This window comes from Cyprinus carpio, unplaced genomic scaffold, assembly GCF_018340385.1.
Source record: "Cyprinus carpio isolate SPL01 unplaced genomic scaffold, ASM1834038v1 S000006753, whole genome shotgun sequence".
Taxonomy (NCBI): Eukaryota; Metazoa; Chordata; class Actinopteri; order Cypriniformes; family Cyprinidae; genus Cyprinus; species Cyprinus carpio.
Window position 1 is genome coordinate 2,347,098 of NW_024879352.1, and position 12,917 is coordinate 2,360,014.

Consider the following 12,917-nt stretch of genomic DNA (forward strand, 5'->3'; position numbering starts at 1 on the left):
AGAATTTGAGCCACAATCCCACCTTGTAGACCAACATTCCGCAGCACAATAACAAATAACAAGACTGTTGGTCATGTTAATACTGAGAATGAGGTGCAAATCTGGTGTGCAGCAAAAGAATGTATGTCAAGTGTGAATATTAGCTTGTGACTGACGGATGCCATTTTATTGAGCTGGATTTTCAGAATGTACAACTACAAAGAATTTAGGTATGTATATAAGGCATCAAGCTATTTCTAGGGGAATAAGTGGTGTGATACACCTTTCAGTTTTGAATTCGCAGTTATTATACTTTTTTCTACACATTTGGTTGTAACAACAAAAAAAAAAATCTGACAAAAATGGTTTACTTTTGCTTTTTTTTTTTTTTTTTGGTACTTGTAGACATGTTGCAAAATGCCTTAAAAAGTGAATTGCATCATCTTTGGTTAATAAAAAACACGTGTGAAAAACTAAGTGTATATGTGCGTCTTGATTCCTGACATGTACCGGGCAAAAATTATATCGAATAATTTAGTTTCATCAGCAAAAACGTTCTTTTCAAAGGTTAGAGGATAACGATTAAGTAAAATTTTTCTTCAACACCAAATCCAATTTCAAAACCAATTCAAATAGGAAAAATCAGTTATACTAAATTGTCATAATATTTCACAGTATTTAGTTATATAGACAGGTGTTTTACTTATTATTTTGGTGTCAAATTAAGTGCAGCCATTGGTTGGAACATAAAAGAGCTTCTTTCAAATACATAAAAAAACATACGTTAGCAGCACCCTGAACTTTTGAACAGCAGTCCCCCCCCCCCCCCCCCCCCAGTACTCAAAATCTATTAGAACTCCTTTGTAACTCTCCTTTCCACATAATCTTTCTTGTGAAGTTAATGTGTCAGTTTCGTACTGTATGAGAACTATCCTCTAAAAAGGACAGAAGTGGACGTCTCTACCTCAACTGGTGGGCTATTTTGCCTGACTGTGGTTAACTAAGCTCTAAATAAGCGCTTTGTAATAATTGCGAAGACGGGGAATAAACTTTTATAGCCCACTTTATAAACAGTGTCTGTGTGAATCTGGCTGGGACGATCAAGCCCTTTTTACCTTGAACAGAAGCACTATGTTATCTGCAGAGAAATATATACGAAGGGTGTGACTCAGTGTGTAAGCTATCAATGCACACGCACACAACGACACACACACACACCACCACAAACACTACAACAGGTATGGTGTTTGTGGTTTGACAGACAGGATGGTTGACTTTGGTGACATCCCCACCAGAGGAAGTGGACGACTGAGCAGCAAGTATACGGTATTTTATTCCGTTTTCTCATCAAATCAGCCAGATCACAGAACAGAAAATGTCTCATTGGTTGTTGTTGTTGTTGCCCTGACAGCTATAATGAAACAATTGTTGTGTACTACATAACCACATTCCCTATCCAGCCTCATTTCTTTGAAAGTAACTAATTCCGGGTCAAAAGGTCTTGAAAACTAGCAATTAGTATGGGGATTGTACCGCTTTGGGATGCATGGGACATCCTGTGAGAAAAAAAAAAAAAACAACCATTTTGAGATGGGTTTGATACAAAAAACATTCTTAAAGTTTTTCATGTGTTTATGGATCTCATGGGCTCTAAACATTAGGCTATAAACATTGGTTTTCGGATCATTTTCGCTTGCCTACAGAGTGGAAAGGTGCAATCATGAAACAACTTCCCATAAGCTGTACAAGCCTGAGATCAATACACCCCCACTCTTTCACCTGTGCCGCATGGCTTTTGACACTCTTCTGTTCAAATTGCTTACCCTTAAATGAGTGGGTGTTTAAGCATTCTAAATTTAGAAGAATAGAAATCAACAAACAAACACTCTTGAGTGTTGGGAAAAAAAAGTATGGCTGCGCCACTTCGCCAGCAACCTTTCAGGTTTTCACAAATAACGGATATGAGTTAGTAGTTTGATAGAAACAAATATTCAGATCATTGTGGAGAGTTTCTGATGCCAGATGGCAGTCTGCTCAAGAACTTTCAAACTCATCTTGATTTCTAGTCAGTTATATCTAAACTCCCAAACCACATGCCAATGCTGGGTGGTCCACAGCATTTAATAGCAGTTTACAGTAAGGGACACCTCCAATAACTGAACACTTCCTCCTGGGAAAGGTAAAAATACCTCCCTTGCATTGCCGAGGAGGGGAAGGGTGTGAATCTTTCCGTCTGACACTAGCCAGGGGTGTGTGCATGAATCGTGATTGTGTGGTCATAATAGACTTCAACACAAAACGACTCTCTTAGATAAAGGACTCATTTCAGAACTCAACAGTTTCACCTACTAAGAGGAAAACCCACTCTTCTAACACACAAAAAACACATCTTGCAATTACTCTAGCAAACATTAACATTTGCAAGAAAACCCACTGCGCAAAGAGCATAGGTCATTTTATTTTTGACTTTTGTTCCGGTTTTTTCGCATCTGGACAAAGAGGCAGTGCAACTTTATCAGATTAATTATTAACAGGCCACAGAAAACAAGTGTAATTCCAGCAAGTAGAAAAGGGTATATAGTGGCCCTAAATTGACTTTTAATTGGTTCTTAATGGTTTTTTAAATGAAATCTTAGTGTTACAACTCAGAGGCGCTGTTTGAAAATGTTGGGGATTTGTCGAAAGCAAGTATCGCTTCACAGGCTGAAAAGCCGGCAGGCTTGAAGCAATTAAGCTGTAGGCTTCATAGTACTCTTAAAAAACTTATTCTGTAGCTCTTCCAAGAGTCTGAGAAAAAGAGAAAGAGAGAGAGAGATGAGGTATTAGAAAAAAATGGAAACTATTAAACAAAGCCAAAATTTTACCCTCATAAACATCATCACCTAAAATCTGTACTTATTTAAATATGTCTGATATCTGTACTATTGCACTATTGTGCCCGGGACAATCCACTCAATCTTACATTAACCTGATTAAAGTGAGGGTAAAGACATTGTACCGTGTGTAAAAAAAAAAAAAAAAAAAAAAAAAAAAAAAATTTTGGACTTTCTATTCACCAGACAATCCTGAAAAAAATTCACCAGGGAGAAACTCTCTCCTGACTGCAACACAGATTCAGAATAAACACCTTTCATGACATCCTGAGTCGTCGCTTCGCTCTTCAACCCGGAAGAAAAAAAGAAGAAAGAAAGGATCTGATCACAACACCAAACCATCAAGACTTTCATCTGAGGAGTGCACACCTTATTGCTCGTTCAAGTGACCAAAGCAATGCAAGTATCATACATTTAACTAAAGATGAACACAGAGGTTTAGTATAAGCTGTAGAACCCCCATTGCAAAAAACTGATGGTTTCTGCTCAGGTGGTTAAGTGACCCATTTTTCATAGCTGCACTCTCTGGTTTCTCAAATGGTTTCATTCATCCACTTTAACTCCTCCTGTGTATGTATTTGTGAGAGTTTTGATTCTGCAGATCCATTCGTTGACTTCAATAATTCCTGATCTTGCTACATGCTCTATTGCATTAGTACTGTGAGAAGGTTATTTTCTGTGGCCACAAAAATAATTTTTTTTAGAGTTGATATGAAAAGTTAAAAACTGAATGTTTCGCTGGACGAACAAATTTAGTTGATTGTAATATCAATTCAGCCACAGTTACTACTGGCAGCTGATATAAATAGTTATAATCAAACTTAATTAATTGTAATTATATATAAATTTCCCTTTAGAGCTAATTTGCTATGTTGACATGAACCAAAAAAAAAAAGGTCACTTGGACATATCATGTCATGACATTTGAGCCTAGAAGCTTCAATTATCATCATATCTCTGATGACACCTAAACATTTTTTGAGTTTTCTCAGTGTGAAGGTATAACATTCAGGTATGTATTTGACCTCTGAAACTTTCAAATGTAACTGTGATAACTAATCGTCTTGTCAGCTTCCACTCTGTACCTGTGGTAGAGCTTCCAATGGCCTGCTTAAAAAATAGTGCGCTGAGACACAGAGACATATGAGTCATTTATCAACACCCACCATTATCATACTAAACTACACTTTTTAGTTTTAATGTATAAGAACATCTGCGTTGAACGTGTTTATGTCTTACAGAGGACTCTCTGTTGTGAGGTAAGGCTCATATGGCGTCTTGCAGGTGCACAGATTTCCAAACGGGCCTAAAGAAGAGAAATATTTATGATGATGAAAAAGATGATGATTGTGGATTTCAACACCTTAAGATCAAATGTTAACTGTCGCCAAATAATTGACTTGTACCTGCAGTGCACCGTTTTTACTAAAGGAGGGACACGCACTGCATCAGACGGCTCATCTTATTCAGCTACAGCCTCACGTGTGATCTTTGATATTACACGAGAAACCAGCTCCGTGGAAACATCGTTTGGGGAAAACCGGAAATGAAAAACCTAAAAAAAAAAAAAAAACAAGATTCTTTGAGACTGTCTCATTAATTTCATCAATATGTTTTAGTGCCAAATAAAAGATATTAATGGCTGCTGAAAATTCAGCTTTGCAATCACAGAATAAATTACATTTGAAAATACACTGAATAAAAAAAAAATCATTTTGAATTGTAATAATATTTCACAATATTGGCTGTTTTTTTTCTATAGCACAATCAAACAAATAAATACAGCCTTGGGCAGCTTAATACTTAATACTCCAGAATACTCTGAGTGACTATATTAAAAAACGTGCAACTCTATAAATAGCAGTTGAAGTAAGTTTTATTAACCTCCCGGAGCCGTGTGGAGTACCTTATCATGATGGATTGGATGGATGCACTTTTTTTTTTTTGCTTCAAAGATATCATCCCTATTCACTGCTGTTTATAAAGCTTGGAGCAAGAACCAGGATATTTTTTTATATAAACTCTGATTGCATTCATCTGAATGAAAAAAGTCATCTAGACCTAGGATGGCTTGAGGACAGTAAATCATGGAGTAATTTTCATTTTTGGGTGAACTCTATCCCTTTAGTGAACCAGTTTCTTAAATATTTAAAATTGTCGTAACCACCCCAAACCCTCACAAATAGTAGTGTATATTTACAGTTTGACTCACCGTTTTGACACGATTTTTTTTTTTTTTTTCACCAAGCTTGTCACATTGAATTCTGGGATTGTCTTATCCACAAAGACAACATGTGATGCTGGTCTTAGAATTTGGCCAAAAACAAGATAACTTTATACTGAACAAGCAGTTGACTTTACCCTGCCCTGCTTACCTCTTTTCCCCCCCCTCCCTCTTCTCTTTCCCCTCCTTTTTTTCCAGAGAATTGAAACGTGTAAACATAACCGCTTTTTTAAATGCTGTCTTATATAAGTAGCTCACAAGGTTTTTTTGGAACAGAAAAGGTGGCATTTCTATCTTTATAATATTGAGAATATGATATTTAGAAACTAAGATCTTTGGTTTTTTTTTCCCATTACATAGTACGAATCACATGTCTAACAGAGAATTTTTTCAAAGCAGTTCTGCAGCGATTGTGTGGAACTGCAGGTCTTCGGGTTGAGCATCTCCACATTTCAGCATTGAACACAGATTTATGCGAGCGACCAAAGCCTCCTTTCAAATTAACTCCGCTCACCGCCTGGTTTCAGAAAGAGAGAAAGTGAAATGAGAAACAGTTTAGATCAGTCTGAGTCATGTTTATGCTTTTTATGGTTGAAAGAAAAGGTTTTTTTTGTTTTTTTTTTACGCCGGATAAGGAACCATTCTGAAATGTAGAAGTGGTGAGAGGAAAATCCTATCAGCTTCTCTTCACAAAGTATGACATGGTTGTGCTTTGCCTAGTTGTCATAATGTTAAATTACGAGACACGTTATGGTGTGTCCTCCTTCCTCCATACTGAGATCAGGCCAAATCATCATCCCCTTTTAACATATCTCAATTTTTTATAAGGTTTTTACAGTATGTTTGATTGTTACAAACTTTTCTTTGCACTATTAAAGTAATCACTTTCTTAGCGTTCTTCCTACGCATGGCTGCTGACAACACAAGTATGTGCGGTAAAATAGTAGTAGTATTGTTGGGGGGCTCGTATTATACGTATTTTTGTTGCCTTGTGTTCGTGTGTTCGTGTATGTAGGTTGTGCAAGAAGGAATAGCGGTTCTAGCTATTATTAACACTGTTTCACCGTAGATCATTGCTAATGTACCCTCTTATAACTTTCTATAGGCTGTTATATGGTACACTGGAAAAAAAGCTTTCAATTTCATGCACTTTGCACAACAAATCAATACGTTTTTTTTCTTTATTTGAATAATAAAAAGTAAAAAGAACCTCGTTGTTTTCTCCTTTCTCTGTTTTATCATTGTTTTTCTTCTACACTGGTGAACTTTTCTTTTTATACCAACAAGGTCAATAATCTCATACTCTAGAATGACATGAGGGTGAGTAAATAAATGACAGAATTTTCCTTATTTAGTGTGAGGAACTAATCTTTTAATAAAAGTATTTTTTAAAAAAATCTTATTTATCCCAAAACTACAATTGGGTGGGGGGTGCGTAAAAAATGGATATGTACACATTCATGTGTAATAATATTGGTTGTCTAATTTTGGGGAAGCTTAAGCCATCGGAGCAGTTGCGAAGAAAAAAGTAGGTTTGTACACAGTTCCAACAAGTTTCTTATCTTATAACATCCTCAAAAGCAGCAAATTGATTCACATAACCAATAGCATTTTAGTCAGTAGCACCAACCACCCAACTCAATAGATACACAACACAATATTACCCATAAAACTGAAACTGACTGAAAACAATGACGGCAGACTGAAACTGCAGATTAAGGACTATAGCAAACTGTAGTGTGTGGGGATCTTTTCTCTATTAGTACATCTCCAGGGTGATGGTGTTTCCAAACAGATAATGTCTTCTAGAAACATCCCAGAGTGTTGTCAACATACAGATTACAATGATTGAGGTGTGTGCTACCTGTGTAGGTGGCAGGCAGATCCTTCCAGTCAAAGTATATCCGGCCTAGAATGCCAGGCTCCAGAGAGGCCAGACAATTTAGGATCAGATTTTTTTTCTCGATGTATGTCTCAAACAGGATATTCATCCAGCGGTCCTCAAATGCCATCTACATGCTGACCTGAAGAAGAACAAGAGCATGCATTCAGTTTAATTACAAACCACCTGACCATACAAGATTATCTCCTGAAACACACAAGTACATGTGGCCTTAAGAAACCTTTTAACATCACACACTTCTTGCAAAATGAGTAAGAACACTCATGTGCGTGTCCCATCATTTTTGATGTGTGTTGCAACTTTAGGTAGGAAGTCTTCAAAAACCAGAATGGAAAGCACCATCTCAAAGGAAACAACTATCGTAGGAAGCTCTGTGAAACACCAGAGAAGGACAATCTGTCCTGACAGATCTTCTCTGAGAAGCAGTCCAATTGTTGTTATACATATTTTAAAACTAGGACTTTTATATAAAGTCTATATATTTATATTTGAGATTATTTTCCATAAAAAACAAGACATAATAAACTTAATTTTGCGCCTTCTTAAATAAATGTATATTGATTTGGTTTAGATATTTGCACTGGAAGAGCAGTTTTTTTGCCACATATATAATGAAATTTAATACTAATTAATAAAGCTGTGGTTTGAAATTCAGCAGTTCAAATCAATCACATCCCTTTCTGCACTGCCATTGGTAGCTGCTGCAATCTGTCTGCTTCAATACATATTTGGATAAAATTAAGCTCTGCTAACGGTCATTGTCAAGTAAACGGTTTGTTCTAAATCCTTCACCACATTAACGAACGTAATAGAGATGCAGCTCTAAATCCACTCTGAAAAACCACTATTACTGCATCAAAACCATCTGCATTTACTGTAAAGGCCAACCATAACCTTTCATGGGGCTGTCAGCACCTCTTCTCTGTAGGTATGCAAAAGCCACCTTGAGTAAGTGTGTTGTTTTAAATGCCACCATGAAAAACCCTTGACTTCTCCTCAATCTACATGAGTCATTCACACTTCAGTAAAACACCACACCCTAAATTTACCAAACTTGGTAAACACGTCTGTTATCACTGAGAAAAAAAGAAAATGTCAACTGTGGAGGAGTAGGAGTAAAAAGGGACGTGTGCGTGTGTCTTGTGGTAACCCTGATGATCTTCTCTGCAGTGGTGCAAGCCGTTCTTCTCCAGTGCTCAGCCAGGATTGACGAACGTGTGTCTCTTCTAGATACTGACAGTTTACTGAGGATGATTGAGGAGATGTTTCCTCCTACATGAGCCCAGATACATACATACACAACAACTCAATCAGTTACAATGGACATATATATATTAGTATATATAGAGAGAGAGAGAGAGAGAGAGAGAAGAGAGAGATTTTTTTTCCCCTGAGTGCCATTAAATTGTAAGGATTAGCAATGATTGGAGTGATTTAGTAGGATTTCTGAAGATCATGTGACCACTTAAGACTGGAGCTTTGCCATCACAGAAATAAATTACATTTTTGTAAAAAATATGTTTCAAAAAAGAAACAGTTAATTTAAATTGTAATAACATTCCATATAATGACTGTTTTTTCTGTATATCGGATCAATAAATGCAGCTTTGGTGAGCATAAGAGACTTCTAAAAACTTAAAAAAAAATCCTACTAACCCCAAACTTTGTACATTTATATATACAATACACTGAACAAGACAGTTTGTTGAAGCAGTACCATATTACAGATATGATTGGGTATGTTTTGTGCCTTTAGTTAACCATAACCAGTCTTGTGAAGGTAGAGAGAGAGAGAGAGAGAGAGCGGTAAACGAGAAAGTGAGAGAGACAGAGGGGAAACCCTGCAGCTCTTCCACTGCAGGCTTGGGGAAACCCCATGTGCTCTCAAAAGAAAAAGCTGCTGTTTTTCACAACACATGACTCTTGCGTGATATTCAAATGTTTGCTGTGTTGCAGATGGATAAATGTGACAAAAGCATTCACATAGACGGAACACCTGGATGTTTGTTACTTGGGAAAAATAAAAAAAGGTTCCTTAAGAACTAATAAATACCACACCACACACACAAGAAAGAATAGTGCATTTGGGGGGGGGTGGGGGGGGGGGGGGTTTTAAAAGTATAGATTTTCCTTTTATGCCAAAATTCAATTGTCCCTATGAAGATATTTATTAGAATTTCCTACTGTAAATATATAAAAACTATAATTTTACGAATAGTAATATATGCATTGCTAAGATATTCGATTTACCATCCCACTCAATATTTTGATTTTTATTTGCACCTCAGATTCCAGATATAAAATTGTTGGTATCTCGACCCAAATATTGTTCCTATCCTAACAAACCATATATAAATGGAAAGCTTATTTAGTCAGCTCTTTTCCAGATAATGCATAACATCTCAATGTAAAAAAAATTGACACCTCTATGACTGGTTTTGTGGTTCATTTGTCACATATGTAAGGTTCAACATTTGCACAAAAAGTATTTGGCATACTTTCTGGTTGTTCACAATGTTACTACGGAAAATATGTCCCTAAGTTTGATGTGATGAACATATACACTCGTGGCTGCTACTGCTAAGACACCTGTTGCAACCTAATGGAACTTACTTCAGATGAACACTCTTAAAACATCCCCCTTCAGTGACTATGTAGTTGTAAAAATAATTTGCAATATATAAAGAAATGGCTTAAAAAAAAAACGAGTTTGGTCGTAGATGTCTAGCATAAAGTCTTTTGCGATATGCCAAATTTATTGTAGATATTTTTGTATCTAAAGAAAAGTCATTAAGACATTTTTAACATCTAACTTAAGCATACGGAAGGTTTTCCAAATATGCTTTTGGGTAACTGTATCTACTCTATTTGTTTTGGTTTGAAACCCTCGTAGAATGCTAATCTGCTACTTAGGCTAAAATTTTTACTCAAGCACATGTCCCCAAACTGCACACACAGGCATTTACTGAATAAGCACAAAAGAAGGGTTTAAATTGGAGGGAGGAAGCACTCAAGGTTACTTGAGGTCTTCTGAATATCTTTCAATCAACAAGGTTTCGTTTTTGCAATCATTTTTTAAACACTCTCTCTCTCCTCTTTCGCTCAGTCTATAAGTTTTTCAGCTTTCAGTAATACTCTGACATCACGTGGTGGTTCAGATAAACATCAACAAAGTGGATATTTGGATTTCAGGTCAGAGACAAATCATTTAAAAGAAAGTGAGAAGCTGACACATGTCAGAGTAGTGTGAAGGCAGCTGTTATCTTAAACTCACTTCCTATTCTCCGTCCTCAAATGACTAATGTCCTCATAGTGACATCCACCTCAGCAGTTACTGTGACTGTTGAAAAACAACATACCACATAGGGCTACTTGATGTCGTAACCAGCTAACCAGTCTAACACATACGGTGCATTTTTTATTTATGTGGCCATTTTTTTGGCAATTTTAATTGACAGTGAAAGTGGATTAACAAAAAAAGTGAAAGAGGGGGGAATGTAATGAGTATCCAACGCAAGTCAGACTGAAACCCCGTTTCTTCTTTCTTCCAATAAGCAACACAAGCTTGATGTGCTTTCTCTAACCTGCAGGCCACAATTTATATATTTTTTATCATCGAGTAATAAAATTATCTGTATGTATTTTTATAGTTACATGATACTACTCTTTTAAATATGCAATTATTCCATGTGAATAGACAAGAGTAAAAAACATCTGGACAAAGGTGTGGAAATCAGGAGGGGAGGGGGGAACTGTTCTTACTGGTTTTTGAAACAAAGTCTTCTTGGATGCTTCCAAAAAGATCAGCGAGGCCAGTCCACAGACAAACTGAAAGAGGGAAAACCGTGATATTATACTCCCACTGTAAACTTAAACATTCAGGACTAAACAATATATATAGGGCTCAGTGACACAAATATGTTCAATTGCCTGAAAAAAAGTGTGCATCACTTTTTTCTCTTTTTTTTTTTAAAATATATTTTTTACTAGAACCTTGTACACCATTTGGATCTTTTCATTAAATCAAAAAACCAAAAATTTTACTGCAAATTAAAAAAAAAGTGATATATAATATATTCTATAATAAACTTTATATATATTAAAACTCACTGAGATCGTGCCAATTTCTCTCCATCAGCCTTGGTGCTGAGATGGCTCAAGGCACTTAATAAGAGACCTATACAAGCAGAGACATCAAATTATTTTCATTCAGCATGGGATTATATTTACAAGTCCCAACATACACAGAAACCAGAACACAGTACTTCATAATAGCAAACACACTGTTCACACTAATCTTTGTCTTTGAAGCCACATCCAGATTACAAGATCTAAGGAACAAAACAGACAGACCCACATGAAATGAATTACTCTCCATATAATCTGCAGTGGAAGGGCAAGGATGATTAGTGGTTGTGTGAATATTTACATACATGTGATCTCTCCAGGTTTACATTCCATGGGCTCCTTCAGAGACTGCAGCATCGAACCATTCCACTGCTCAAAACTGGCCGGCTGAAACAGACATACCATTTATCCGTAAAAAGTTTTTGATTTTCACAGTTTTTTAGAATGAAATAAAACTAGATAAAAAATAATAAAAGCATAAAAGATTTACCAGTGATGTGATTCCTTCATTGTCCACAACCCCAGTCTTCTTTTCCTGCAAGTCTCTTAACGTCTAAATAACACAAAGTTTAATCAATCATGTAATAATCAATAACATTTCTAAAAACTCAACTTCTCCCATTCTCTCAACATAAGTATTAAGGAAACCAACTTTCTGTAACTGGGAAAGCTATTTTTTTTGAAAAGTATTTGGGCTATTAGTTATAACAAAAAAGGTACCAATTTTACAGTAAATCACAACCTATAAAACAATCCTAAAAAACAGAGTCAACCAACCCCTAGTAATACACAGTAGAATTTAGTAGTATTTTGCAAAAAAAAAAAAAAAAAAAAAAAAATAGTGAGAAGATGCAGGGGTTTCGTGCAATTTTGTGAGTGGTTTTGAAATGACTAAAAATTTAGTTTATACTGCTCCAGATGTTGATCTACTAGTGTTCACCCATTTTATCTATTGTTAATTCCTGTGAATAAAACCTTAGTTTCACTAGAGCTGTCTTGATAGACTCCTGTAAAATGACTAATGAGTTTTGTTTATAACTGACTGTGAATGGTAAATATAGTTAGTTTGAGAGCTCTAGAGCTCCCTCTATTGTTTTTCATCATGGAGCAATCAACATCAACGATAGACTGATATTTCGGTCAGTCCATCTTGAGATGATCAGTGTTGACCAATAACTATCTGCAAGCATTTTAAAAAGCAAATATTCCGTAGACAATATAGTTCAGCAATCTAATGCAACTCTGTTTGCCTTGAACCTGAAAAACCAAGACATTTTACAAAAGCTCAGTGAATGTGTAGTTTTACCCTCTCCAGTTTCAGTGAAGGCTGTGAGTGTGGTCAGCATGCAGTGCAAACAACGCAAAGGTCCGGTGAAGGCATACACGCATCCTAATAAATCACCTGCAGCAAGTCATTAGGGATCTCTAAAGCTGACCAGAGCTTCATGACTTAACCTAACGAGTCATTCAATATGAGTTTTGTTGGTGAGGATGACCAAGGATTGTACTGAAATTTCTGCCACTGAATGGGGAAAAAGGGCTGGAAATGCCAACAGAAAACCCGTACTTAAACATTTAATAAAACACCACTGTGACATAAAAACAGCAGCTCGCAATTGCAATGATCCTAGTTTAGCTGGATCTAATGTAATATGAATGTTCATCATGAAAACAGATGACACCACACACACAACGAACAGTTGCTTAAAAGTAATAGTTTACCCAAAAAACATATAAATTTTGGCCATCATTTACTCAGGCTTTAATGAGCTGACTTTCTTTTTAGTGCAATATCTTTTCCTGATTTTTA